The sequence below is a fragment of the Bos mutus genome, chromosome 7 (genome assembly GCF_027580195.1).
Source record: "Bos mutus isolate GX-2022 chromosome 7, NWIPB_WYAK_1.1, whole genome shotgun sequence".
Lineage (NCBI taxonomy): Eukaryota > Metazoa > Chordata > Mammalia > Artiodactyla > Bovidae > Bos > Bos mutus.
Window position 1 is genome coordinate 78,390,331 of NC_091623.1, and position 27,629 is coordinate 78,417,959.

The 27,629-nt window shown below is 40.9% G+C and overlaps 2 pseudogenes; one reads left to right on the forward strand and one right to left on the reverse strand.

The window, feature by feature from the left end:
* The first annotated feature begins 6,650 nt into the window (after positions 1 to 6,650).
* Positions 6,651 to 9,078, forward strand: LOC102285601 (small ribosomal subunit protein uS17-like; annotated as a pseudogene).
* A 5,779-nt stretch (positions 9,079 to 14,857) lies between these two features.
* On the reverse strand, positions 14,858 to 16,453 carry LOC138988645 (SWI/SNF-related matrix-associated actin-dependent regulator of chromatin subfamily E member 1-related pseudogene; annotated as a pseudogene).
* Positions 16,454 to 27,629: the final 11,176 nt, after the last annotated feature.

Sequence of the window (27,629 nt, forward strand, 5' to 3'; positions counted from 1 at the left end):
AGATTCAGGGGGTCCCTTGAGGCCTGATCCACCTTTTCCTGTCAGATCTCTTCCGCATGACCTTTGTCATGGGTGGGATCTCCCTTGGTGGCTCCCGGCACCTCCCTGTCCATCACCAACTCCCAGAGCCTACCCAAACTCATGTACATTGAGTTGGTGATGTCATCCAACCATCTCATCCTCTGTCATCCCTTTCTCCTCCTCCTGCTGCTGCTGCTGCTGCTGCTGCTGCTGCTAAGTTGGTTCAGTCGTGTCTGATTCTGTGCGACCCCACAGACGGCAGCCCACCAGGCTCTGCCATCCCTGGGATTCTCCAGACAAGAACACTGGAGTGGATTGCCATTTCCTTCTCCAGAAATGTATTGATTTGCCACCAAATGAGGAGGGTGGCAGACTAGAGTCTGGGAAACTATGACCTGCCTTCTGGGGAGAAAGCAGGTGTATTTAAATCTTTCCCAGCATCCAGGTCTTTTCAAATGAGTAAGCTCTTCACATCAGATGGCCAAAGTACTGGAGTTTCAGCTTCAACATCAGTCCTTCCAATGAACACTCAGGACTGATCTCCTTTAGGATGGACAGGTTTGATCTCTTTGCAGTCCAAGGGACTCTCAAGAGTATTCTCCAACACCACAGTTCAAAAGCATCAATTCTTCGGTGCTCAGCTTTCTTTATAAGCAATCACTAGAGACCGTTTAATGATTGCTGCATCAAGGGATCTAATCTTTCTGTGTTGATCTTTTTTTTCCCAAAGTTTTTCATGCCATTTCTTGTCATTTATAAAGTGGGTTATTTATTAACATTAGGAAAATCATTTGTTTACAACTCCTCATGTTCCACGTGGAAATACTACAGTTAGTGTAAAAAGCCTGGCCCCTCTCTATCTCCTTCCTCACACCTCCCAGAGTAGGACAGACTTATATGACTGATAGGTTTCAGAGAAGGAACCGCACTTGCTTTTCCCAGTCCTTTCCTCACTCTCTCTCAGATCTGCCCACCTGCATGAAGCACATTTTTTCTGCTCTTCTCTGCTATAACTTTTCAGCACATCACACCATCCCTCACCTCTACTGTATACACCAAGAAAAGCTGAGACTGTTTAGATGTACCATAACATGGCAAGGGCTTCCCAGGTGGCACTAGTGGTAAAGAATCTGCCTGCAAATGCAGAAGAGATGTAGGTTTGATCCTTGGGTCAGGAAGATCCCCTGGAGGAGGGCATGGCAACCCACTCCCGTATTCTTGCCTGGTGAATTCCATCAACAGGGGAGCCTGGTGGCTTGCAGTCCATAGGGTTGCACAAAGAGTCAGACATGACTGAAGCAACTTAGCACATGCACACATATGACATGGCAAGCCCATCCATTTCAGGATTGAAATATAAGCAAGCTCACTTGGTTAACACACTAATCTTTCAATCCATTCCAATCTTGGCCAAAGAACAGAAATGTTATTTATTGACCTCCTCAAACCACAATAATTAGGAAGCTGATAATTCTTTACTTTTCTTTAAAAAAGAAAATTGTAGGGCTATATAATTATCTACTCCTGTAAAACTATAGCAAAAGAGAACAGTACCAAAGCACATGTGCACAGCATCCAAGAAAATGCTGGAAAAGTCTCAAGTATATGCATACAGCACTTGGTTAGTCATTATGTAATCTTCTCTTTTTTCTTTTCATTTCTCTTTTTTTCATTTTTTGGCCTCAGCATTTATTATACCATTGGGCTCTTTCAAATCTATATTTCTATTTATTTATAAATAGAAATATTTGTATTTATAGGGAATACACACCATTAGATAGTGTTCTTGATTCCATTTAGAAATAAAATTTTCCTTCTCTTTTTTAAAGCTTCCATTTCAGTTTAACTGAAGAACAGCTTGAAATTGCAAGCAAGCTATTTTTTTCGACAAATATATATAATTAACAAATACTCATCTATTTGAATCTTAATTTTTTTAGATATTATAAATCAGATTAAAGAAACATCTGCCTTCAGGCATACAAAAATACATATACATAAGTTTATCCATTGGTGATTTTGTTTTATTTTGGGGGGTTTTCTTTTGGCTGTGTCACATGGCTTGCAGCATCTTAATTCCCTGACCAGGGATTGAACCTGTGCCCCCTGCAATGGAAGCATTGAGTCCTAACCACTGGACTGCCAGGGAACTCCCTCATTGGTAATTTTAAAATACTGAAAATAAATGTTCAGTTATAGGAGAATGAAACATCCAGTTACAAGACTATTGGGACTTAGTATAGCCACTATGGAGAACAGTTTGAAAGTTCCTTAAAAAACTAAAATTAGACCTACTATATGATCCACCAATCCTGCTCCTAGGCATGTATCTAGAGAAAACCATAATTGAAAAGATAAAGCACCCCAATGTTCGTTGCAGCACCATTTATAATAGCCAGGACATGGAAGCAACCTAAATGTCCATCAACAGAGGAGTGAATAAAAAAGATGTGGTACATATATACAATGGAATATTACTTGGCCATAAAAAGTGAAATAATGCTGTTTGCAGCAACATGGATGGACCTAGAGTGAAGTCAGACAGAGAAAGACATATCATATGATATTGCTTATATGTGGAATATTTTTTAAAAGAGTATATAGGAACATATTTATAAAACAGAAATAGAGTTACAGAGGTAGAAAACAAACTTAGAGTCACCAGAGAGTAAGGGGAGAAAGGATAAATTAGGAGATTGGGATTGATACATACTACCTTGGAAAAACAGAAAGTCACCTTGGAAAAAGCCTGAAGTTAACTCTTATCATGTCCTTTAAATATACAGCTCACTCTACTTGAAACTTCAGACTTGGGCAAATTAGTAGAACTTTAAGCCAAGAAAAAAAAAAAAGGCAAAGGGACATTTAAAATCTCAAACATGAGATCTCTGTCTGTCTGTCTGGATATGTAGGTATCAGTGTGTGTCCTTGTCTTTTGATAATATTGCTACAATTAATTTGTAAATAAGCTCTAATTTAATTGGTTTAAAGAAAAGTAAGTGCTTACAAAACAAACAATTCAAGATAAATTAAACTGAATGAATTTCAGGTTCACATGAACTGGGAAATATTCAATATTAAATTAATACCTGGTATCAATATTAATGTTTGTTTGTTAATCTAATTATTATGGACATATCTAAGAATCATCAACATTAAGTATAATACTTTTATTATGCCTAGATTTAATATAAACTAAATAAGATCTTAGTATATCTATTGCAAATTTGTCAACAAGGAAAGTCTTGATATAAAAAAACTTTTAAGGAAAGAAAATGAAAATGAGATAAGAGCTTTAGGTGATTTATGTTTACTGATCTATAGAGTGGTGAAATAAAGGACAGTTCATGGTTGCTTAAGGAAAGTAGGACATGTGCTTTTATTAAAAAGGTATAAGGAGTGGAATTACATTTTACTAAGACAAAAGGAAGTAAGTCTGACTTACAGGTGGCTGTTCTCTGAATGGACAAATAAAGTGATAAATACAAAAAGTGAAAAAAAGTTTTATGAAAAGTGGATCCTGAGAAAAGAGTTTTGTGGATAGTACAAGTTTTCCTGAGATGTTGAACTGCCTCTGAAATCTTTTATTTCTGCTTTATTGACTATGCCAAAACCTTTGACTGTGTGAATCACAAAAATCTGTGGAAAATTTTGAAAGAGATGGGAATACCAGACCACCTGACCTGCTTCTTGAGAAACCTATATGCAGTCAGGAAGCAACAGCTAGAACTGGACATGGAACAACAGACTGGTTCCAAATAGGAAAAGGAGTACATCAAGGCTGTATATTGTCAGCCTGCTTATTTAACTTATATGCAGAGTACATCATGAGAAACGCTGGGCTGGAAGAAGCACAAGCTGGAATCAAGATTGCCAGGAGAAATATTGATAACCTCAGATTAGCAGCAGCAATAGCAGATGACACCACCCTTATGGCAGAAAGTGAAAAACTAAAAAGCCTCCTGATAAAAGTGAGAGAGGAGAGTGAAAAAGTTGGCTTAAAGCTCAACACTCAGAAAATGAAGATCATGGCATCTGGTCCCATCACTTCATGGGAAATAGATGGGGAAACAGTGGAAACCGTGTCAGACTTTATTTTTGGGGGCTCCAAAATCACTGCAGATGGTGATTGCAGCCATGAAATTAAAAGACGTTTACTCCTTGGAAGGAAAGTTATGACCAACCTAGACAGCGTATTAAAAAGCAGAGACATTACTTTGTCAACAAAGGTCTGTCTAGTCAAGGCTATGGTTTTTCCAGTAGTCATGTGTGGATGTGAGAGTTGGACTATAAAGAAAGCTAAGCGCTGAAGAATTGATGATTTTGAACTGTTGGAGAAGTTGGAGAAGACTCTTGAGAGTCCCTTGGACTGCAAGGAGATCCAACCAGTCCATCCTAAAGGAAATCAGTCCTGGGTGTTCATTGGAAGGACTGATGTTGAAGCTGAAACTCCAATACTTTGGTCACCTGACTCATCTGAAAAGACCCTGATGCTGGGAAAGATTGGGGGCAGGAGTAGAAGGGGATGACAAAGGATGAGATGGTTGGATGGCATCAGAGACTCAATGGACATGAGTTTGGGTGGACTCCAGGAGTTGGTGATGGACAGGGAGGCCTGGCGTGCTGCGGTTCATGGGGTTGCAAAGAGTTGGACATGATTGAGTGACTAAACTGAACTGAACTGATTGTTACTTTGGCTAAGTGAATAACTATTGTTTCACAGTGAATATAAGCTGGTACCAAACTGGAATTTATTTGGTTTTCTCTTTTTTATTAAGAGAACACAGTTTTTTTGGAATGAATGTGACTTTTGATAACAAGACTGTGTGAATTTCTTTGCCTTTAAATGATTTATATTTGTTTTTAAAACCTTTTGTTACTTTGATAAAAATGAATAAATATTATTTCAAAATGATCTATGAAGATAAATTTCATTCTGCTTCTACAAAAAATTAACCCCTCATTGTCAGACTTTTACCATCTTGATGTCCTTGTAACATGACAACAGCCTACTTGTAAATCAGGGAATTTAAAATGTGTAAACAATAGTTGTAATAAAACAGTCAGGGCTCTGGGAAATCCAAGACAGCCGCTTGGCTTTCTGGCTCCCAGACAAACTTCATTTTTTATTTGATGGGTTAAAGCCTTTCCTTGCTGCAGGGTTAACGCCTTCACAAAGGAAAAAAAAAGTTAAAAGTGTGTCTTTCACTTAGAGTATACTTTCTACCATCTCCAGTGATCAAGGCACCCACTTCATGGGACAATCATACAAGCCTTAACAAAAACTTCACAAACTTCTTAAAACTATCACTGTTACAATCAACCTCAATCATCAGGCAAGGACAATAGAATGAAGATTAATTACAAGGGATTAAATAAACTGACACATATGATTAAAATTTTCATGAGTTTTTGTCTGATACAGTATTGGCTTCTGATCTTCATTTTCAGATATAAAGAAGCTCTTCTCCTCAAGCTACTTATGGTTTAAAACAATTCGGTAATTTATACCTGTGGGCAAAATTAAAACATTTTTCTTTTCTCTATTTTCTTTTCTCTAACTTGTCCCTCCAGAAATTGGAGACACTTGGGTTCTGAATAGTCTTATCAGGTAAATAAAAGACTGTCTCCCGAAATATACAGAAGTCTCAAAACCTCTAAAGGGTTTTGGCAAACTCTAGAGGGAAAAAAATTCACCTAGGTCTATGGCATCTGTAGTCAATGGACCAAATTTATTTTAAAAGCAAATTAGTCTTGTCTGTGTTTAATAAAAATGGGGGAAATTTTAGAAAAAATATGTTTCACTAAATATTAAATTCTAGTTTTATTAATTAAGATATGTGTTTCAAAAACTCACTTCTGAGATAATTCCTTGCTGTTATGTTGTATCATTACAATATTTAACTGAGTTAATAAAGGACATTATAAGTTTTTTTCTGAAACCTAGCTTCATAATCAGTCTTTGCATAATGATCAGATGCTCCATGATCTACAACCAGAAGATTAACAACAGGCGATAGTCATTTAACAGACAAAGTCAGGAATCTAAGTATACACTGGGCTGTGCCTAGTAAAAGTTCTTCAAGTCTTACTTGTGACCTTACTATTACTACTAGCTATATTGTTTGTTTTCTATATTGCCTGTTTCAGAAAGTTGTTGTGTCTTACACTACTAAATGGGTGACTGAGCCTCTGATAAAATGATGATGTATAGTTGCATATAAGATCAATGATTCTAAAGATATAATTTTAGAATATAGGAATAAGCAACAAGAGGGAATATTTTCCTGTACTGTAAGAGACTACAAGGCAGGTATGGTCCAGAATTGCCTAGTCCAGGAACAGCACATTAAGTGGCCAATCAGAAAAATCTTCTCCAGACCTGGGAATGAGTATTTCTAAACAGTTATAAAATGGTTGTAAAATGCCCCTAAATAATGGTCAAATTTATGGCCATAGGGGCTTTGCCAACCAGAAACTGGCACTTGCCATCTGCCTCTACAAAGATTAAATCAGGGCTGCTACAGTTGCCAACCTTCAATACCCCTTGAAAGGAGTTCAAGATAAAGATCAGGAATGAGGCACTCTGCTCTGGGGAAAATGGGCAGGACAGGACTTCAGATAGTTAGATGTTTTCAGGTAAGTATTTTCATGAGCCCCAGTTCTTGCATCTTCTCATACCTAAAGAAACACTAACATCATAGATGAATGTATGGTCCTGGTCTCTTGGCTAGCCCCTCTTCTGGGCCCCTTGGCAGCTTTTCTACCTCTATTAATCTTCAGGTCATCTTTAACCTTCTTGTTAAGTTTATTTCTTTCAAAAAACAACAAATGAATTTCCAGATGCTGTTACGATAAGGATATCAGCCAGTTGACACATGCTAGAACAAACTGCTATGTCATTTTGTGGACTTTCATCTCCCTCCATAAATGCACCCTGAAAGAGAGTGGGCATTGAGACCCAGGACCCACAATGCCCCTGGGAACCAAGACCCCACAGTGCCCCTGTCCAGTCTAACGAAGCCAGAGAGCAGTCTTTGCCCCTTTCCCCAATGACCTGGGTCCTCATGACCCAAGATGGGGATAGTCAGTCAGTTAGACATGAGCAGGGTACTAAAGGGCCAAAGATTTGATCCATAGATAAAGAGGTGGGGGGAATGTAGAGTCCTGCCCCAAGGTCAGAGCTGTGACACCTTGCACCAAGGCCACAGACACAGAGCCCAGAACCAAGGCCACCTCCAGAACTGACTAAACCCAATTGTAACCATTGCCAAAGTCCCCCCCTCCCCCGATCATCACCAACAGGCTTCCTGACTGCAAATGAAGTAAAAATGCCCACCCCAGTAGCCACCCTATACTGCCCTAACCAATCACCTAATGCCTCTTGTTCAAAGTGAAAGAAGAGAGTGAAAAAGTTGGCTTAAAGCTTAACATTCAAAAAACTAAGATCATGGTACCAGGTTCCATCGCTTCATGGCAGACACATGGGGAAACATTGGAAACAGTGGCTGACTTTATTTTGGGGGGCTCCAAAATCACTGCAGATGGTGACTGCAGCCATGAAATTAAAAGACGCTTGCTCCTTGGAAGAAAAGTTATGACCAACCTAGACATCGTGTTAAAAAGCAGAGACATTACTTTGCCAACAAAGGTCCGTCTAGTCAAAACTATGGTTTTTCCAGTGGTCATGTATGGATGTGAGAGTTGGACTATAAAGAAAGCTGAGCGACGAAGAATTGATGCTTTTGAACTGTCGTGTTGGAGAAGACTCTTGAGAGTCCCTTGGACTGCAAGGAGATCCAACCAGTCCATCCTAAAGGAAATCAGTCGTGAATATTCATTGGAAGGACTGATGCTGAAGCTGAAACTCCAATACTTTGGTCATCTGATGCAAAGAGCCAACTCATTGGAAAAGACCCTGATGCTGGTAAAGATTGAAGGCAGGAGGAGAAGGAGACGACAGAGGATGAGATGGTTGGATAGCAACCACAACAAGAAAAGCCACTGCAATGAGAAGCTCACACACTGGAACTAGAAAAAAAGACCATGCAGCAACGAAGACCCAGCACAGCCAAAAATAATAAAAATAATTTTTTTTAAAAAGAGAGACAGAATGGCTTGATACCAAGGGCCAGGCAACCAAGCAGAGTTATGAAATCTATTTAAATGGGGAAGCAGTACTGTGTATTTGGCATGCCACTACTAAAGATCCCGAGTGCCACAACTAGAGAACTCACATGCCACAACAAAGATGGAAAATCCCACATGATGCAACTAAGACCTGGTGCAGCCAAATAAATAAATATTTTAAAAATATAGATTTCCAACTGTCTATATTTTTTTAAAGGGGTAGGAAGGAGTTCCCAGGTGACAGAGTGGTAAAGAATCTGCCTGCCAACGCAGGAGACACAAGAGACACAGTTGGATCCCTAGGTTGGGAAGATTCCCTGGAGAAGGAAATGGCCACCCATCCCAGCACTCCAATATTCTTGCCTGGAAAATTCCACGGACAGAGGAGCCTGGCAGGTTACAGTCCATGGGGTCGCAGACAGAGGGACATGACTGAGCAACTGAGGGCATTTAGAAAAACAGGGCCTTTTTTCAGACAACTTGGAAGATGAATGTGGGAACCAAAAGCAACCGACCATCTTTCAAATAAGAAGAGGGTCCTGCCTGGGGAAACTGGCAAAGAAAAGCTCCCTCCATACTACAAGAACATTGGACTGGGCTTCAAGACTCCAAATGAGGCCATCGAGGCACCTACATTGACAAACAATGCCCTTTTACTGGTAATGTCTCCATTGGAGGGCAGATCCTGTCTGGTGCGGTGACAGAAATGAAGATGCAGAGGACAACTGTCATCTGCCGAGACTACCTTCACTACAACCACTTTGAGAAGCACCATAAGAACATGTCCGTGCACCTTTCCCCCTGCTTCAGGGACGTCCAGATCAGCAACATTGTCACAGTGGGTGAGTGCTGAGCAAGACTGTGTGCTTCAACATGCTCAAGGCCACCAAGGCTGCTGGAACCATGAAGTGGTTCCAGAAGTTCTGAGACTGGTCCCTTGCCCACTGCCTCAAACAAAATAAAGTTATTTTCCCAGTCAAAAAAAAAAAAAAAAAAAAAAAAAAACCCAGCAACCACAAGAAAGTTGAAATGGCTATAATATTAATAATATCATACAAAACAGACCTTAAAACAAAAAGAGTTTACTAGAGACACAGAAGGATATAGCATCATGATAAAAATATCAGCACATCAGAAGATAACAGTTACAAACATAAATGCATCTAAGAGCAGATCATCAAAATACATGAAACAAAAAATGGACAGAAATGAAAGAAGAAATACACAACTCAACAATCAAATTTGGAGAATCCAATACACCACTTTCAATTACAGATAAAACAAACCCTCATTTAATGAGATAAAATAAAGCTTGAACAACAACACTAAAATTAGACCTTACAAACAACTATAAAACCCTCCAACAACAGAATATATACTCTTCTCAAGGAACAGGGAACAGTCTCCAGGATAGATATTATACTAGGCCTTTAAAAAAAAACCTCAGTAAATCTAAAAGGCTAGAAATAACTCAAGATATATTTTCCACTATAATAAAAAGAAATTAGAAATCAACTGCAGGAAAAAAAAAAAAAGGGAAATTCACAAATACATGGAAATTAAACATTGAGCTCCCAGACAATAATGGGTCTAAGAAGAAATCAAAAGGGAAATCAGGAAGTTATTTGAGATGAATGAAAATCAAGACACAACATACCAAAACTTGTTAAATGCAATTAAAGCAGTGCTTAGAAGGAAATTTACAACTGTAATGGAGTTATTAAGAAAGGAGAGAGGACTTCCCTAGTGGTCCATTGCTAAAGAATTGATCTCCCAGTGTAGGGGACACAGGTTCTATCCCTGATCCGGGAAGATTCCACATGCCTCTGGGCAACTAAGCCTGTGCCCCACAACTACTGAGCCCCTGCTCTAGACTCTGTGAGCCGCGGCTACTGAAGCCTGTGTGCCTTTGCACCCGTCCTTTGCAAAAAAGGAAGCCACCACAATTAGAAGTTTGCACACAGCAACTGGAGAATATGTCTCTGTTCACGCAACTAGAAAAAGCCCACACGTAGCAACAAAGACCTAGCATGGCCAAAAATAAATAAATGAATAAAAAGAGAGAGATCACAAATCAGTAACCTAAACTTCTACCTCAACACACTGGAAGAAGAGTACTCTAAACCTAAAGCAAGCAAAAAAGGAAATAATAAAGAATACAGCAGACATTATGAAAATAGTGACTAAAAAAAACACTGAAAATCAGTGAAACCAAATGCTGATCCTTCAAAAAGATCTACACAATTGATATACATTTAGCAATATTAACCAAGATAAAAACAAAGATGACTTAAATTACCAGTATCAGAAATGAAAGGACATTACCATTTACCTTAGAGAAATTTAAAAAGTCATAAAAGAATTCTATGAATTGTAGGCCAAAAATCTATAAATTAGATGAAATGGACAAATTCCCAGAAAGACACAAACTACCAAAACTGGCTCAAGAAGAAATAGACAATCTGAGTTTATCTAAGTCAGTGAAGAGGTTGAAATAGTAATTTAAAAAAACTTCCCACAGAGAAAAGCCCAGGCTCAGATGGCTTCATCACTGAATTCTACCAAACATATAAAGAATTCATAACAATTCTTCAAAAACTATTCTAAAAAACAGAACACAAAAAAAGGAGAAGGAATTCTCTAGCAGTTCAGTGGTTAGGGCTCTATGCTTCCACTGAAGAGAGCACAAGCTCAATTCTGGGTCAGGGAACTAAGATCCTTCATGCCACATAGCATGACCAAAATAAAATAATTTTTAAAAAGTTTTAAACAAAAAATAGAAGTTGAGAGAATATTTCCCAAGTCATTTCATGGGACCAATATAACTCTTATGCCAAAAACAAAGACATCATAAGAAAAGAAAATTACTGATCAATATCTCTTATGAATATGGTTACAATAATCCTTGAAGAAGGAAATGGCAACCCACTCCAGTATTCTTGCCTCGAGAATCCCATGGAGAGAGGAGTTTGCAGGCCATGGTCCACGGGGTCGCAGAGAGTAGGACACGACTGAAGTGACTAAGCAAGCACGCACGCACAATAATCCTCAACAAAATTTAGCATTTTATAAAAAGATTTGTTCAGGCTTCCCTGGTGGTCTGGTAGTTAAGAATCTGCCTGCCAGTGCAGGGGACACAGGTTCCATCCCTGAATGGGGAAGGTCCCACATGCTGCAGGGCAACTAAGCCTGTGAGCCACAACTACTGAGACTGCACAATGCAACTACTGAACATTTGCACCGAGAGCCTGTGCTCTGCAACGACAGCAGCCACCACAATGACAAGTGTGTGCATCACAACTAGAGAGGGGCCCACACTTGCCACAACCAGAGAAAGCCCATGCACAGCAACAAAGACCCAGTGCAGCCAAACATAAATAAATAAAATAATTAATTAATAAAAAGAGATTTGCTCACTATGATCAACTGGGATTTATTCTACTAATGCAAGGTTGGTTTTATATCTGAAAACCAATTAATATGGTACATCACATCAGTAATATAAGACATCACATCCAATACTTTTTTATGATTAAAAAACTCAACAAACTTGGAATATAAAGGAATTAACCCCATAATAGACTTTTATGAAAAAGACCACAGTTAACATCACACTTAACAGTAAAAAATTAGATGCTTTCCCACTAAGATTTAGAACAAGACAAGAATGTTCACTCTTGCTACCTCTAATCAACATTATCTTAGAGGTTCTAGCCAAGACAATTAGAAAGAAATAAAAGATATCTAGATTGAAAAGAAAGGAGTAAAATGATCTCCATTTTCAGATGGAATGAACTTGTATATAGGAATTCCTAAGGTATCCACTAAAAAAAATATTAGAATTAATAAATAAGTTCTGCAAAGTTGTAAAAGATCAATAAAAATAAATTATACTTCTATACATTTGCAATGAACAATCTAAATATGAAATTAAAAATAGCATTACGATACCATCATAAGGAATAAAATACTTAGGCAAAATTTTAACAAAAGACATATAGAACTTATACCCTGAGAACTACAAAATGCTGTTGAAAAAAAAGTTAAACTAGATCTAAATAACTGGAAAAAACATCCCATGTTCTGATCAGAACTAACAGTTAATATACAATACTCCCAAACTGATCTACAGATTCAATACCATCTCTATCTACTTTGTAGAAATTGATGAGCTAACACTAAGATTTGCACAGAAAACCAAGAATAGCCAAAACAACACACTTTCCCATTTCAAATTTATTACAAAGCAATGATAATAAAGACAATTTGGTACTAGGAAAAAAGCAAACACACAGATCAATGGAATAGAATTGAGTGACCAAAAATAAAACCATGTATCTAGCATCAATTGATTTGAACCCAAAGTTCAACCTTGGGACCAAAGTTGGATGGTCCAAAGACCATCAATGGGAAAAGAACAGTATTTTCAATAAATGGTATAGGAACAATTAGAATTAGACACTTATCTCACACAATATACAAAAATTAACTCAAAATTGATCAAAGATCTAAACTTAAGAGGTAAAACTATAAAACTCTTGGAAGACAACACAGAGGGAATTTTCATGTTCCTATATTTGGCAATGATACTTTAATAAGACATCAAAAGCACAGGCAACAAAAATTAAACTGACAATCAAAATTAAAAAATTTTGTGCATGAAAGGACACCGTCAAGAGAGTGAAAAGACAACCCATGAAATAGGGGAAAAATTTTGAAATCTGGTAAAGAATTAATGTCTAAAATTTTAAACTCACATCTCAAGGACAAAAGCACATGGAAACAACACCAATCCAAAACCAGCAAAAGTCTTGAATAGGCATTTCACCAAAGATATACAGATGTCTAATAACCTCAGATATGCAGAAGACACCACCTTTATGGCAGAAAGTGAAGAAGAACTAAAAAGCCTCTTGATGAAAGTGAAAGAGGAGAGTGAAAAAGTTGGCTTAAAGCTCAACGTTCAGAAAACGAAGATCATGGCATCCGGTCCCATCACTTCATGGCCAATAGATGGGGAAACAATGGAAACAGTGAGAGACTATTTTGGGGGGCTCTAAAATCACTGCAGATGGTGACTGAAGCCATGAAATTAAAAGATGCTTACTCCTTGGAAGGAAAGTTATGACCAACCTAGATAGCTTATTCAAAAGCAGAGACATCACTTTGCCAACAAAGGTCTATCTAGTCAAGGCTATGGTTTTTCCAGTGGTCATGTATGGATGCGAGAGAGTTGGACTATAAAGAAAGCTGAGCGCCGAAGAATTGATGCTTTTGAACTGTGGTGTTGGAGAAGACTCTTGAGAGTCCCTTGGACTGCAAGGAGATCCAACCAGTCCATCTTAAAGGAGATCAGCCCTGGGAGCTCTTTGGAAGGACTGATGTTGAAGATGAAACTCCCATACTTCGGCCATCTGATGCGAAGAGCTGACTCACTTGAAAAGACCCTGATGCTGGGAAAGATTGAGGGTAGGAGGAGAAGGGGACGACAGAGGATGAGATGGTTGGATGGCATCATCAACTCGATGGACATGGGTTTGGGTGGACTCTGGGAGTTGGTAATGGACAGGGAGGCCTGGCGTGCTGCAATTCATCCATACAGTGAAACATTATCCACTCTTAAAAAGGAAGGAAATCCTGACATATGCCACAACACAGATGAACCTTGAAGAATTCTGCTGAGTGAAATAAGCCAGATACTAAAAGACAAATACTGGGACATCCATGGTGGTCCAGTGGCTAAGAATCTGAGTTCCCAATGCAGAGAGCCTGGGTTCAATCCCTGGTCAGGGAACTAGATCCCACATGCTGCAACTGAAGTTCAAATGACACAACTAAAGATCTAGCATACCCCAACAAAGACCTAGTGAAGCCAAAAAAACCCAAAATGACAAATACTGTATGATCCCACTTACATGAGGTACTTAAAGTAGTCAAAATCGTAAAGAAGAAAGTATAATGGTGGTTTCCAGGAGTTAGGGGAAGGGGAAAATGGGAGGTTATTGTTTAGTGTATTTTCATTTTACAAAGTGAAAAAAGATCTAGAAATGATGGTGGTAATGATTACACAGTATGAATGTACGCAAGGCCACTGAACTGGACACTTAAAAATGGTTAAGGGAACTTCCCTGGTAGTCCAGTGGTTAAGAATCCACCTTCCGTTGCAGGGGACTTAGGTTTAATTCTTGGTCAGGGAACTAAGATCCCACATACGGCAGGGGGACTAAGACTATGAACCTCAACTACTGAGCCTCTGCACACATTCTAGCATCCCTGCGCCACAATAAGGAGCCTGCATGCCAGAACAAAGTTTCCACGTGCCACAACTGAGACCCTATGTTAGCTGCTCAGTTTTGTCCAACTCTTTGCTACGCTCTGGACTATAGCCCGCCAGGCTCCTCAGTCCACGGGATTCTCCAGGCAAGAATACTGGAGTGGGTTGCCATTGCCTTCTTCAGGGGATCTTCCCAACCCAGGAATTGAACCCAGGTCTCCCACACTGTATGCAGGTTCTTTCCCTCTGACCCTATGCAGCCAAATAAATAATCAAATATATATATATATATTTTTGAAATTCAATTCCACCTTTTTATTATTATTATTATTTAAGAAGTCCAGATCAAGTGGTGGCAAAACAACTGCCTCCACGGTGGTTCCTCAGCTAAACGAGCATGGGGTGGTGCCAGCACCCCCATTCAGGGGTGCAGGAATGCGAGGGTGACAGATAGATGGCTCTGCCAGGAGTGTGAGAGTGTGTCCCTGTAAGGTGCCTGCCCGTGTGGGTACTTAGGGTGACACCTGCCAGGCAGGAGTCCCCGTGTATTGGATGTGGGTTTTCTCTGCCCTGGGTCTGGGAGCTGGTCCCGGGGAGTGCGTGTAGGGTGTGTAACTCTCCCCACACCAGCTGTGAGCGGCTGTGGGTTTCCTCCTGTCCCGGGTTACATTGCCCCTCGTGTGTTCCCACGTCTGTGTAGTGTGATGTGACCTGTGAGGCCAACAGGCCTGGCTGGGCCCTGGGAGTCTGCACAGTGCATGGGGGGTGGGTTTTCTGGGATGGGGACCTGGGGAGATTTAAAGCTAGAGGGATGCTGTAGAAATTTAATTTTAGGGGGGCTAGAGCCCCCAAGGTGCAGGATCAGGCCTGGCCCCAGAGGATGGAACCCCCCACCCCTCCTCCAGGGGGTGCAACTGGGGGAGGGGCCATGACCAGAGCTTGGTCTTCTCTGGATCTGTGGGGCGGCCGACACCCTCATAGATGCTCACTGGCGACCTGGGCCAGGATCTCCTTGATGCGGACGATGAGCTTCTCGTGCTAAGGCGGGGTCGCTCTCCATGGCGCCGTGCAGCCGGGCCATGTAGAAGTCCAGGGTGCTCAGCGTGGGCGTTTCGCCGGTGCCAGGCACTGGCAGCGAAGCGAAGCTGGCGGTGAGCGCTTGGCGCACCGCCTGGAGCTGCTGCTGCAGCGCCAGCGTCCGCCGCTCCTCCAGCGCCAGCTCCTGCTCCAGACGCTCGCGCGCGCTGCTCATGCTCTGCGTGTGCTTTTGCAGCACAGCGTTCTGCTCCTCGAAGGCCACGTTCATCTTCCGCAGGCGCCGCAGCTCCGCCTCCCGCGCTTTGTTTTGGTCCAAGAACTCTTCAGTGAAGATTGGGATGTCGAAAGTCGAGAAGCCGTCACAGTCCCCACCCTTGTGTCCATTCAAAAGGGTATTCATGAGCCCAGAGCTGGAATCCTCTTTCTTGATCTTTTCCTGGATCTTCTCCGCACACATCTTGTAGGCTTCCGACTGCTGGTAGGCCCTCAGCTCCTTCATGTACTGCTGCTTCTCCCTTTCAGCCTCGTCCAAGTACCGCTGTTTCTCCGCCGGCTGCAGCTTGCTCCACTCGGCGCCCAGCATCTTGGTGATCTCGGGAAAGGGCAGGTCCGGGTGGCGCGTCCGGATCTGCTCGCGCCGCTCGTTCAGGAAACGCACTTAGCCGGTGACAGGTGCCTTGGGCCCATTCGGCAGGATCTTCTTCCGCTTCTTGCCCTTGGGCCAGCCGCGCTTCTTCATCGGCTCCTCTTCGTGGGACCCCTTCTCTCCGGCCCGCGGGCCCTCGCCGCGCTCTTGCTTGACAGCCACCACGAAGCCCCCATGCTGTCCTGGAGCCTTGCCGCTCGCCGGCGCGGAGGCCGCGCCGGGCTGCTTGGGGCCGTGGGACATGGCCACTCCCGGCCGCACCTCCAAAGAAACTTTCCCGGACCTCTCGGCTGCTACGACGCTCCAACCAACCGCCGGGAGCCCGCCCCTGCTCTCAAATATTTTTTTAAAAGGTTAAGATAGGGGAATTCTCTGGCAGTCTAGTGGTTAGGACTCCATGTTTTACTGCCAAGGGCCTGGGTTTGATCCCCAGTTGGGAAACTAAGATCCCCCAAGCCTCACAGAGCTGCCAAAATAAACAAATAAAAATATATTATTTAATGGTTACAGTAGGAAATTTTATGTTCTGTGTATTTTACCACAATAAAAAAGTTGGAAGAAAAACAAAAATTCCTTGTCTTTGCCTCTGAACATGCACACCTAATATATTCCTTATCTCTGTTAGTGGGTTTACATACTATCTATTGCGCATATTCCCTCAAGCTAGAAGCCTCTTGGACCACCCTCCTGGGCACATTCTATGGGTCATGGACTCTTGAATTCAGAAAGACACTTTGATCCACCCCCTCCTTTGCCTCTGCCTTGGTTCAGGTCCCTCTCATGTCATGCTGTTGTTCAGTCACTAAGTCATGTCCGACTCTTTGCGACCCCATGAGCTGCAGCATGTCAAGCTCCCCTGTCCTTCATTATCTCTGAAGTTTGCTCAGATTCATGTTCATTTAATCGGTGATGCTAAATGATGGGGTCGCAAAGAGTTTTGAATGATGGTTCTAAACATCAGTCATTCAACCATCTCATTTTCTGTCACTCCTTTCTCCTTCTGCCCTTAATCTTTGCCTACATAAGGGTCTTTTCCGGTAAGTTGGCCCTTCACATCAGGTGGCCAAACTATTGGAGCTTCAGCTTCAGCATCAGTTCTTCCAATGAATATTCAGAACTGATTTCCTTTAGGACTAACTGTTTTGATCTCCTTGCTATCCAAGGGACTTTCAAGAGTCTTCTCCAACACCACAGTTAGAAAGCATTAATTCTTTGGTGCTCAGCCTTCTTTATGGTCCAGCTCTCACATCTGTACATGACTACTGGAAAAACCATAGCTTTGACTATACAGACCTTGGTTGGCAAAGTGATGTCTCTGCTTTTTAATACGATGTCTAGGTTTATCACAGCTTTCCAAGGAGTAAGTGTCTTAATTTCATGACTGCAGTCACTGTTCACTGTGATTTGGGAGCCCAAGAAAATAAAATCTTTCGCTGCTTCCACTTTTTCCCCTTCTATTTGCCCTGAAGTGATGAGACCAGGTACCATATTGCAATAGCTTATGCATTATCACCAGCTTTATGTTTAAAACACTAATCCAATCCTATCATTTTTCTGCATAAAAATATTTAATAACTCATCACTGCCCACAGAACAAGCATAGCTCTCAAAGTATTCTCAGCATAACTTTCTACGTCTTGCTCCTATCAGTCTCCACACTAGGCTCCAGCTCCCATTCCCTAGGGTCACACATACATGCCTTAACTTACCTTCTGTTATACATAGTTTTCCCATTATCTAAAACTAACTTTCTCTCCTTCATGTAGAGAATTTGTAATCACCCTCCAAAGCTCAGAATCAACATCTCCTCCCTGATTCTCCATTCAAGACACTTGGTTGCTTCTTTCATCAGCCAGTCAATAAAAACTGAAAGCCAACTATATGCCCTAGTACTCCTCTGTCCATGGAATTCTCCAGGCAATAATACTGGAGTGTGTAGCCATTCCCTTCTCCAGGGGATCTTCCTGACCCAGGGATCAAACCCAGGTCTCCTGCATTGCAGGCAGATTCTTTACCCTCTGACCCACCAGGGAAGAATAATACAAGGTACTAAGGCCACAGTAAACAAGAGTCTGTCTGACCCAGACTCTAATAGTCTGCTGCCATGCTGTTGCTTCAGTCATGTAAAACTCTTTGCAACCCCATCGACTGTAGCCCACCAGGCTCCCAGGCAAGAATACTGGAGTGGGTTGCCATTTCTTTCTCCAAAATAAATAGACAAACTTTTTTCAAAAAAAGAACTGATTGTTGGCAGCTCAATAATTATATATATTTTTGAAACATATAGGGCTTCCCTGGTCATCCAGTGGTTAAGACTCCACATTTTCCATGCAGGGGCACAGATTGGATCCCTGGTCAAGGAAGTTCCCCATGATGTGGGGTGTAACCAAAAATTAATTAATTAATTGTAAAACAATAGCATAGAAAGCAAAAATTGTTAGAATCAAATTATTTCAAGTCTCTAGCATTATTCAAGAAGTGTGAAAAATACTAAGGCAATGGCACCCCACTCTAGTACTCTTGCCTGGAAAATCCCATGGACGGAGGAGCCTGGTAGGCTGCAGTCCATGGGGTCGATAAGAGTTGGACAAGACTGAGCAACTTCACTTTCACTTTCCACTTTCATGCATTGGAGAAGGAAATGGCAACCCACACCAGTATTCTTGCCTGGAGAATCCCAGGGATGGGGGAGCCTGGTGGGCTGCCATCTACGGGGTCGCACAGAGTCGGACACGACTGAAGCAACTTAGCAGCAGCAGCAGCAGCATGGTGAGTTAAGAATGCTTATTATAATCCCTAGATGTTGTTGTTCAGTCATTAAGTCATGTCCAACTCTTTGCTACCCCATGGACTGCAGTATGCCAGGCTTCTCTGTCCTTCACTATCTCTCAGAGTTTGCTCAAACTCATGTCTATTGAGTCAGCAATGTCATCCAAACTCTGTCATCCCCTCCTTCTTTTGCCTTCAATCTTTCCCAGCATCAAGGTCTTTTCTAATGAGTCCACTCTTCGCATCAGGTGGCCCAAGTATTGGAGCTTCAGCTTCAGCATCAGTCCTTCCAATGAATAGTCCGAGTTGATTTCTTTTAGGATTGACCAATTTGATCTCCTTGATGTCCCAGAGACTCTCAAGAGTCTTCTCAGCACCACAGTTCACGCCACTAAAAGAGTAATCAAATAATAATCAAATATCTAAATAGTTAAATATTAATGAAAATAAAGACTAAAAAGTGGAATGATAAAAATCATTGTTCAGGGCTTCCCTGGTGGCTCAAAGGTAAAGAATCTGCCTGCCAATGCAGGTGACACAGACTCTATCCCTGGTCCAGGAAGAATCCACATGCCTGGGGCAACTGGGCCAGTGTACCACAACTACTGAGCCCATGTGCCCTGGAGCTTGTGCTCTTCAACAAGAGAAACCACCGCAATGAGAAGCTCGTGCACTGCAACTAGAGTAGCTCCCGCTCATTGCAACTAGAGCAAAGCCCACGCAGCAGCGAAGACACAGCACAGCCAAAAATAAATATATTAAAAAATTTTAAGTCATTGTTCAATACAAAAGAAGGCCAGAAAAGAGAAAGAATGAAGGAACAAAGAACAGATAGAACAAAATAAACAGCAAAATAGTAGAAATAAACACACTATATCATAACAAAATTAAATGGAAATGAAGTAAAACACTCTAAATAAAAAATAAAGATTATCAGACCGGATTTTAAAAATACAACTATATGCTATTTACAAGTGACACACTTTAAATATAAGCTCATCAAGGTTAAAAGAACACAATAGAACAGGATCAAAAAAGATGCGCCATACAAATACAAACAGAAAAAAACTGGCTTAGCTAAATTATTATTGGGCAAAATAGACTTTAAGATAAGTTCACACTGATAAAAGTGTTTGTATAGCTGAAAATACAAGCTTTTAATTGCATCTTTAGAAATAAAATATATGAAACAAAAAATAACAGAATGAAAAAGTAAACAAACTCACAATCATTGTTGGAGACACACGTCTCAATAAATGACAGAACTAGTGAAGTATCAGTAGGGATACAGAAGATCTGAACCTACCATCAACTATATTGACAAAATTGAATATTTACACAACACTATACCCATCAACCGGAGAAGGCAATGGCAGCCCACTCCAGTACTTTTGCCTGGAGAACCCCATGGATGGAAAAGCCTGGTAGGCTGCAGTCCATGGGGTCGCACAGGGTCAGACACGACTCAGTGACTTCACTTTCACTTTTCACTTTCATCCATTGGAGAAGGAAATGGCAACCCACTCCAGTATTCTTGCCTGGAGAATCCCAGGGATGGGGGAGCCTGGTGGGCTGCTGTCTCTGGGGTTGCACGGAGTCAGACATGACTGAAGCGACTTAGCAGCAGCATACCCATCAACTGCAAAATACATTCTTTTTAAATACAAGTGAAATGTTCACCAAATAGACCAATATGCTGGCCCATAAAACAGATCTCAAGAGACTTCAAAAGACTGAAGTCTGACACGGTATGTTCTCTGATCACAATAAATTAAATAATAAATTAACAAGAAATCAAAAGAAGCCCTAAATATATGGAAATTAAGCAACTCATTTATACAAAGTTCAAGATCAGGCGAAACTAATCCACAGAAATAGAGTTGAAGATAATTTCTTTTGGGTAAGATGAGACAGTGAGCATTCTGAGACTCTGAATGTTCTGTATCTTAATATAGGCAGTGGTTATACAGGTGTATTTACATATAAAATTCATTCAAGATTTGTATTTATACACTTTAAGTAAGTTGTATATAAAAATGTAAATTAGAGGGACTTCCCTGCTGGTTCAGTGGTTAGGAATCCACCTGCCAATGCAGGGGACACAGGTTGGATCCCTGATCTGAGAAGATTCCACGTGCTGCAGGGCAACTAAGCACGTGAGCCACAACTACTGAGCCTCTGTGCCACAGCTACTAAAGCTTAAAGCTTACATGCCCCACAGCCTGTGCTTCTCAGCAAGAGAAGCCTCCACCATGAGAAGTCCATGCACCTCAACTAGAGGGTAGCCTCCACTTAAGGCAACTAGAGAAAGCCCGTGCACAGCAGCAAAGACCCAGTGCAACCAAAAAGGAATTAATTAATTAATTAATTTAAAAGAAAATAAACCAATTGCTGCTAGTTTTTTTAATGTAAATTAGAATAAAAGACATTGGGAATTCCCTGAAAGTCCAGTGGTTAGAACTCAGCCTTCTTACTGCCAGGGCCCAGGGTTCAATCCTTGGTCAGGGAGCTAAGATCCCACAAACTATGTGGTGCAGCCAAAAAAAAAGCATATAAAGAAAAAAGACATTAAATTCCCTAGTACCTAAAAAGTATCTAGTTTATGGTTGCATTCTAAGTCACTTCAGTTGTGTCTAACTCTTTGTGATCCCATAAACTGTGGCCCACCAGGTTCCTCTGGCCAAGGGATTCTCCAGGCAAGAATACTGGAGTGGGTTGCCATGCCCTCCTCCAAGGGAATCTTCCTGACCCAAGGATCAAACCTGCATTTCTTTATGTCTCCTGCATTGGCAGATGGGCTCTTAACCCCTGGGAAGCCATCTAGTTCATGGAGGATGCTAAATAAATGTTTAATGAATTTAAAAAGGAGAGAGAAATAAAGAATAGAATGAAAAGATCTAACATACTTTTAATACCATTTACACCAATTAGATTGGCAAGAGATAAAGAAGTCGGCTAGTACCAAGTGCTGTAGAGAATGAAAATCAATGGAAACCCTTATACTTTGCTGATGAGAATATACATTGATTCACTTTAGAAAGCAATTAGGTGTTAGCTTATAAAGTATATCATTCACATACTATCAGTTCAGTTCAGTTCAGTTCAGTCACTCAGTCACGTCCGACTCTTTGCAACCCCATGAATCACAGCACGCCAGGCCTCCCTGTCCATCACCAACGCCCGGAGTTTACTCATGTCCATCAAGTCAATGATGCCATCCAGCCATCTCATCCTCTGTCATCCCCTTCTCCTCCTGTCCCCAACCCCTCCCAGCATCAGGGTCTTTTCCAATGAGTCAACTCTTCACATGAGGTGGCCAAAATATTGGAGTTTCAGCTTTAGCATCAGTCTTTCCAATGAACACCCATGACTGATCTCCTTTAGGATGGACTGGTTGGATCTCCTTGCAGTCCAAGGGACTCTCATGAGTCTTCTCTAACACCACAGTTCAAAAGCATCAATTCTTTGGCACTCAGCTTTCTTCACAGTCCAACTCCTACATCCATACATGACCACTGGAAAAACCATAGCCTTGACCAGATGGACCTTTGTTGGCAAAGTAATGTCTCTGCTTTTTAATGTGCTATCTAGGTTGGTCCTAACTTTCCTTCCAAGGAGTAAGCATCTTTTAATTTCATGGCTGCAATTACCATCCGCAGTGATTTTGAGGCCAAAAAAATAAAGTCTGACACTATTTCCCCATCTATTTCCCATGAAGTGATGCGACCAGATGCCCTGATCTTAGTTTTCTGATTGAGCTTTAAGCCAACTTTTTCACTCTCCTATTTCACTTTCATCAAGAGGCTTTTTAGTTCCTCTTCACTTTCTGCCATAAAGGTGGTGTCATCTGCATATCTGAGGTTATCAATATTTCTCCTGGCAATCTTGATTCCAGCTTGTGCTTCTTCAGCCCAGCGTTTCTCATGATGTACTCTATATATAAGTTAAATAAGCAGGGTGAAAATATATACAGCCTTAACATACTCCTTTTCCTATTTGGAACCAGTCTGTTGTTCCATGTCCAGTTGTAACAGTTGCTTCCTGACATGCATACACATTTCTCAAGAGGCAGGGCAGATGGTCTGGTATTCCCACCTCTTTCAGAATTTTCCACAGTTTGTTGTGATCCACACAGTCAAAGGCTTTGGTATAGTAAATTAAGCAGAAATAGATGTTTTTTCTGGAACTCTCTTGCTTTTTTAATGATACAACAGATGTTGGCAATTTAATCTCTGGTTCCTCTGCCTTTTCTAAAACCAGCTTGAACATCTGGAAGTTCACATTTCATGTACTGCTGAAGCCTGGCTTGGAGAATTTTGAGCATTACTTTACTAGCATGTGAGATGAGCACAACTGTGCGGTAGTTTGAGCATTCTTTGGCATTGCCTTTCTTTGGGATTGGAATGAAGGCTGACCTTTTCCAGTCCTGTGGCCATTGCTGAGTTTTCCAAATTTGCTGGCATATTGAGTGCAGCACTTTCACAGCATTATCTTTCAGGATTTGGAATAGCTCAACTGGAATTCTATCACCTCCATTAGCTTTGTTCATAGTGATGCTTTCTAAGGCCCACTTGACTTCACATTCCAGGATGTCTGACTCTAGGTGAGTGATCACACCATCGTGATTATCTGGGTTGTGAAGATCTTTTTTGTACAGTTTTTCTGTGTATTCTTGCCACCTGGTCTTAATATCTTCTGCTTCTGTTAGGTCCATACCATTTCTGTCCTTTATCGAGCCCATCTTTGCACGAAATGTTCCCTTGGTATCTCTAATTTTCTTGAAGAGATCTCTAGTCTTTCCCATTCTGTTGTTTTCCTCTATTTCTTTGCATTGATCACTGAGGAAGGCTTTCTTATCTCTTCTTGCTATTCTTTGAAACTCTATGTTCAAATGGGAATATCTTTCCGTTTCTCCTTTGCTTTCGCTTCTCTTCTTTTCACAGCTATTTGTAAGGTCTCTTCAGACAGCCATTTTGCTTTTTTGCATTTCTTTTCCATGGGAATGGTCTTGATCTCTGTTTCCTGGACAATGTCATGAACCTCCATCCATAGTTCATCAGGTACTCTGTCTGTCAGATCTAGTCCCTTAAATCTATTTCTCACTTCAACTGTATAATCATAAAGGATTTGATTTAGGTCATACCTGAATGGTCTAGTGGTTTTCCCTACTTTCTTCAATTTAAGTCTGAATTTGGCAATAAGGAGTTCAATGTCTGAGCCACAGTCAGCTCCTGGTCTTGTTTTTGCTGACTGTATAGAGCTTCTCCATCTTTGGCTGCAAAGAATATAATCAATCTGATTTGGGTGTTTGTTGACCATCTGATGATGTCCGTGTGTAGAGTCTTCCACCACCTGACAATTCAGCTCCTAGGTGTGGATCCTAAGATGCTTCTGCCCAAGTGCCCCAAGCATTAATTATAAGAATGTTAGTAGTAGCTCTGCTGAAAAGCAAAAACTGGAAACATCTCAAATGTCCATCAATAGTAGAACAGATAAAGCAATTATGGTATATCCACACAATAAAATATTGTCCCCCAGTGACTATGAATGAAACATAGTTGCTTGCAACAACATAGATATCAGAAATTTAATGTTGAATGAAAAAGGACAATCACAGAAAAAAATACAAACTGTATGATACCATGCTTATGAAGCTCAAATGCAAACAAAATTGAACATTATGTTTTCTAAGCATATATGCAATTTTTTTAAAGCAAGGAAATTATAAATACAAAATTCAAAATAACAGTTAGGAGGAGGTGGGGAGACAAGATAACATCCTAGTTCAGATTGGATGGTGACTTCGTGAGTGTCCATTATATTTTCATTCTTTATAATTTATATGTAATATTTTATATGTATTAAATATGATAACAAAATATTGTAAATAAAGAAAAAGGCAGTAGAAAGTGTTATAGGAGTATGCAGAAAATGAGTTGTGTACTTCTTCCTGGAAGAGAGGAGACATTAAGAATTTCATCTAGTAGGTGTGTCAGGAGTCCCCAGGTTCAGTGATTCACTAGAAAGCCTCAGAGGACTCAGTATATAACTGTACTCATAGCTATGATATATTATAGCCAAAAGACAAAAATAATCAACAAAGGGAAAGGGGGCATGGGGAAAAGTCCAAAGGAAACCAAGCATAAACATCCAAGAGTCCCTTCCCAGTAGAGTTACACAGGACATAATCAGTTCCTCCAGAATGAAACTATAACCCCACTTGTGAGGTGCTGTCTACCAGAGAAACTTGCCTGAGCCTAGACATCCATGGCTTTTATCAGAGGTTAGTAGTGTAGGCACTCTGCCGAGCATGTACGAAAATTTCAGACTCCCAAAAGGAAAGCAGGTGTTTAGCATAAACCATATTGCTAGCACGGTTTAGGCTCAGTGATCCATTGCTATATGTTAGGGTAGTTAGAAACTCTCCTAAAATCCAAATTCCCAGATGCTAGCCAAAGGCCAACCTTGAAAGCAGGACTTTCAGAGAACAACAGTCTCAGGCTTGCTACGTTAACTTTTTTCTGCATCGTTAGTAATACTGAGGCTGATATTTTAGGTAAAACTTCAAGAAACATGTCGAATGGATAAAGTAATGTGGTGAAAGGGCATTAAAGCCAGTAGGAACAGTATGTGCTAAGGTAAATAAGTATGAAAAGATGCCCTAATTGGGTAAAAAACCACAGTGGGGAAGTCCTTTCAATACGGGTGGAACACAAGGTACTTAGGGTTATGGTTAGACTTAAACTGAAGAAAGTAGGGAAAACCACTAGATCATTCAGTTCAGTTCAGTTCAGTCACTCAGTCGTGTCCAACTCTTTGCAACCCCATGAATCACAGCACACCAAGCCTCCCTGTCCATGACCTAAATCAAATCCCTTACGATTATATACTGGAAGTGACAAATAGATGCAAGGGATTAGATCTGATAGACAGAGTGCCTGAAGAACTATGTATGGAGTTTCGTGACATTGTACAGGAGTCAAGGATCAAGACCATGCCAAAGAAAAAGAAATGCAAAAAAGCAAAATGGCTGTCTGAGGAGGCCTTACAAATAGCTGTGAAAAGAAGAGAAGTGAAAAGCAAAGGAGAAAAGGAAAGATATACCCATCTGAATGCAGAGTTCCAAAGAATAGCAAGGAGAGATAAGAAAGCCTTCCTCAGTGATCAGTGAAAAGAAATAGAGGAAAACAATAGAATAGGAAAGACTAGAGATTTCTTCAAGAACATTAGAGATACCAAGAGAACATTTCATGCAAAAGATGGGCTTAATAAAGGACAGAAATGGTGTGGACCTAACAGAAGAGGTGACAAGAATACACAGAAGAATTCATGATCTTCATGACCCAGATAATCATGATGGTGTGATCACTCACCTAGAGTCAGACATTCTGGAATGCAAAGTCAAGTGGGCCTCCTCAGGAAGCATCATTATGAACAAAGCTGGTGGAGGTGATGGAATTCCAGTTGAGCTATTCCAAATCCTGAAAGATGATGCTGTGAAAGTGCTGCACTCAATATGCCAGCAAATTTGGAAAACTCAGCAATGGCCACAGGACTGGAAAAGGTCAGCCTTCATTCCAATCCCAAATAAAGGCAATGCCAAAGAATGCTCAAACTACCACACAATTGCACTCATCTCACACACTAATAAAGTAATCCTCAAAATTCTCCAAGCCAGGCTTCAACAGTATGTAACCATAAAACTCCAGATGTTCAAGTTGGTTTTACAAAAGGCAGAGGATCCAGAGATCAAATTGCTAACATCCGCTGGATCATCAAAAAAGCAAAAGAGTTCCAGAAAAACATCTATTTCTGCTTTATTGACTATGCCAAAGCCTTTGACTGTGTGGATCACAACAAACTGTGGAAAATTCTGAAAGAGATGGGAATACCAGACTATCTGCCCTGTCTCTTGAGAAATTTGTATGCAGGTCAGGAAGCAACAGTTAAAACTGGACATGGAACAACAGACTGGTTCCAAATAGGAAACGGAGTACATCAAGGCTGTATATTGTCATCCTGCTTACTTAACTTCTATGCAGAGTACATCATGAGAAACACTGGGCTGGAGGAAGCACAAGCTGGAATCAAGATTGCCGGGAGAAATATCAATAACCTCAGATATGCAGGTGACACCACCCTTATGGCAGAAAGCGAAGAAGAACTAAAGAGTTTCTTAATGAAAGTGAAAGAGGAGAGTGAAAAAGTTGGCTTAAAACTCAACAGTCAGAAAACCTGAAAACCTCCTTCACATATACAGACATACATGCATACAGTTACAGATCTACAAATCATTGATGATGTACATACATCGTGGTCATACAGATTCACAGGAGATTGGATACAAATCTGAAGGCATGATGGGACTCATATTTGTGCATTTTTTGATTCAGGCCTATTAATGTTTGAATACAGACATACACAAGTAGGGGTTCTACTGTAATTCATGCCAGAATAAGACATTAGGTCCTTTCTGACCAGCTTACTGAAAATGTGAATTGAATATAAGTAAGAAAAGCAAAAGGCAAAATTTTATATACTCCATGGAGATGATTGTAGACTTCCCTGGTGGCTCAGACAGTTAAGCGTCTGCCTACAATGTGGGAGACCCGGGTTCAATCCCTGGGTGGGAAAGATCCTCTGGAGAAGGAAATGGCAACCCACTCCAGTACTCTTGCCTGGAAAATCCCATGGGAGGAGCCTGGTAGGTTACAGTCCATGGGGTTGCAAAGAGTCGGACACTACTGAGCA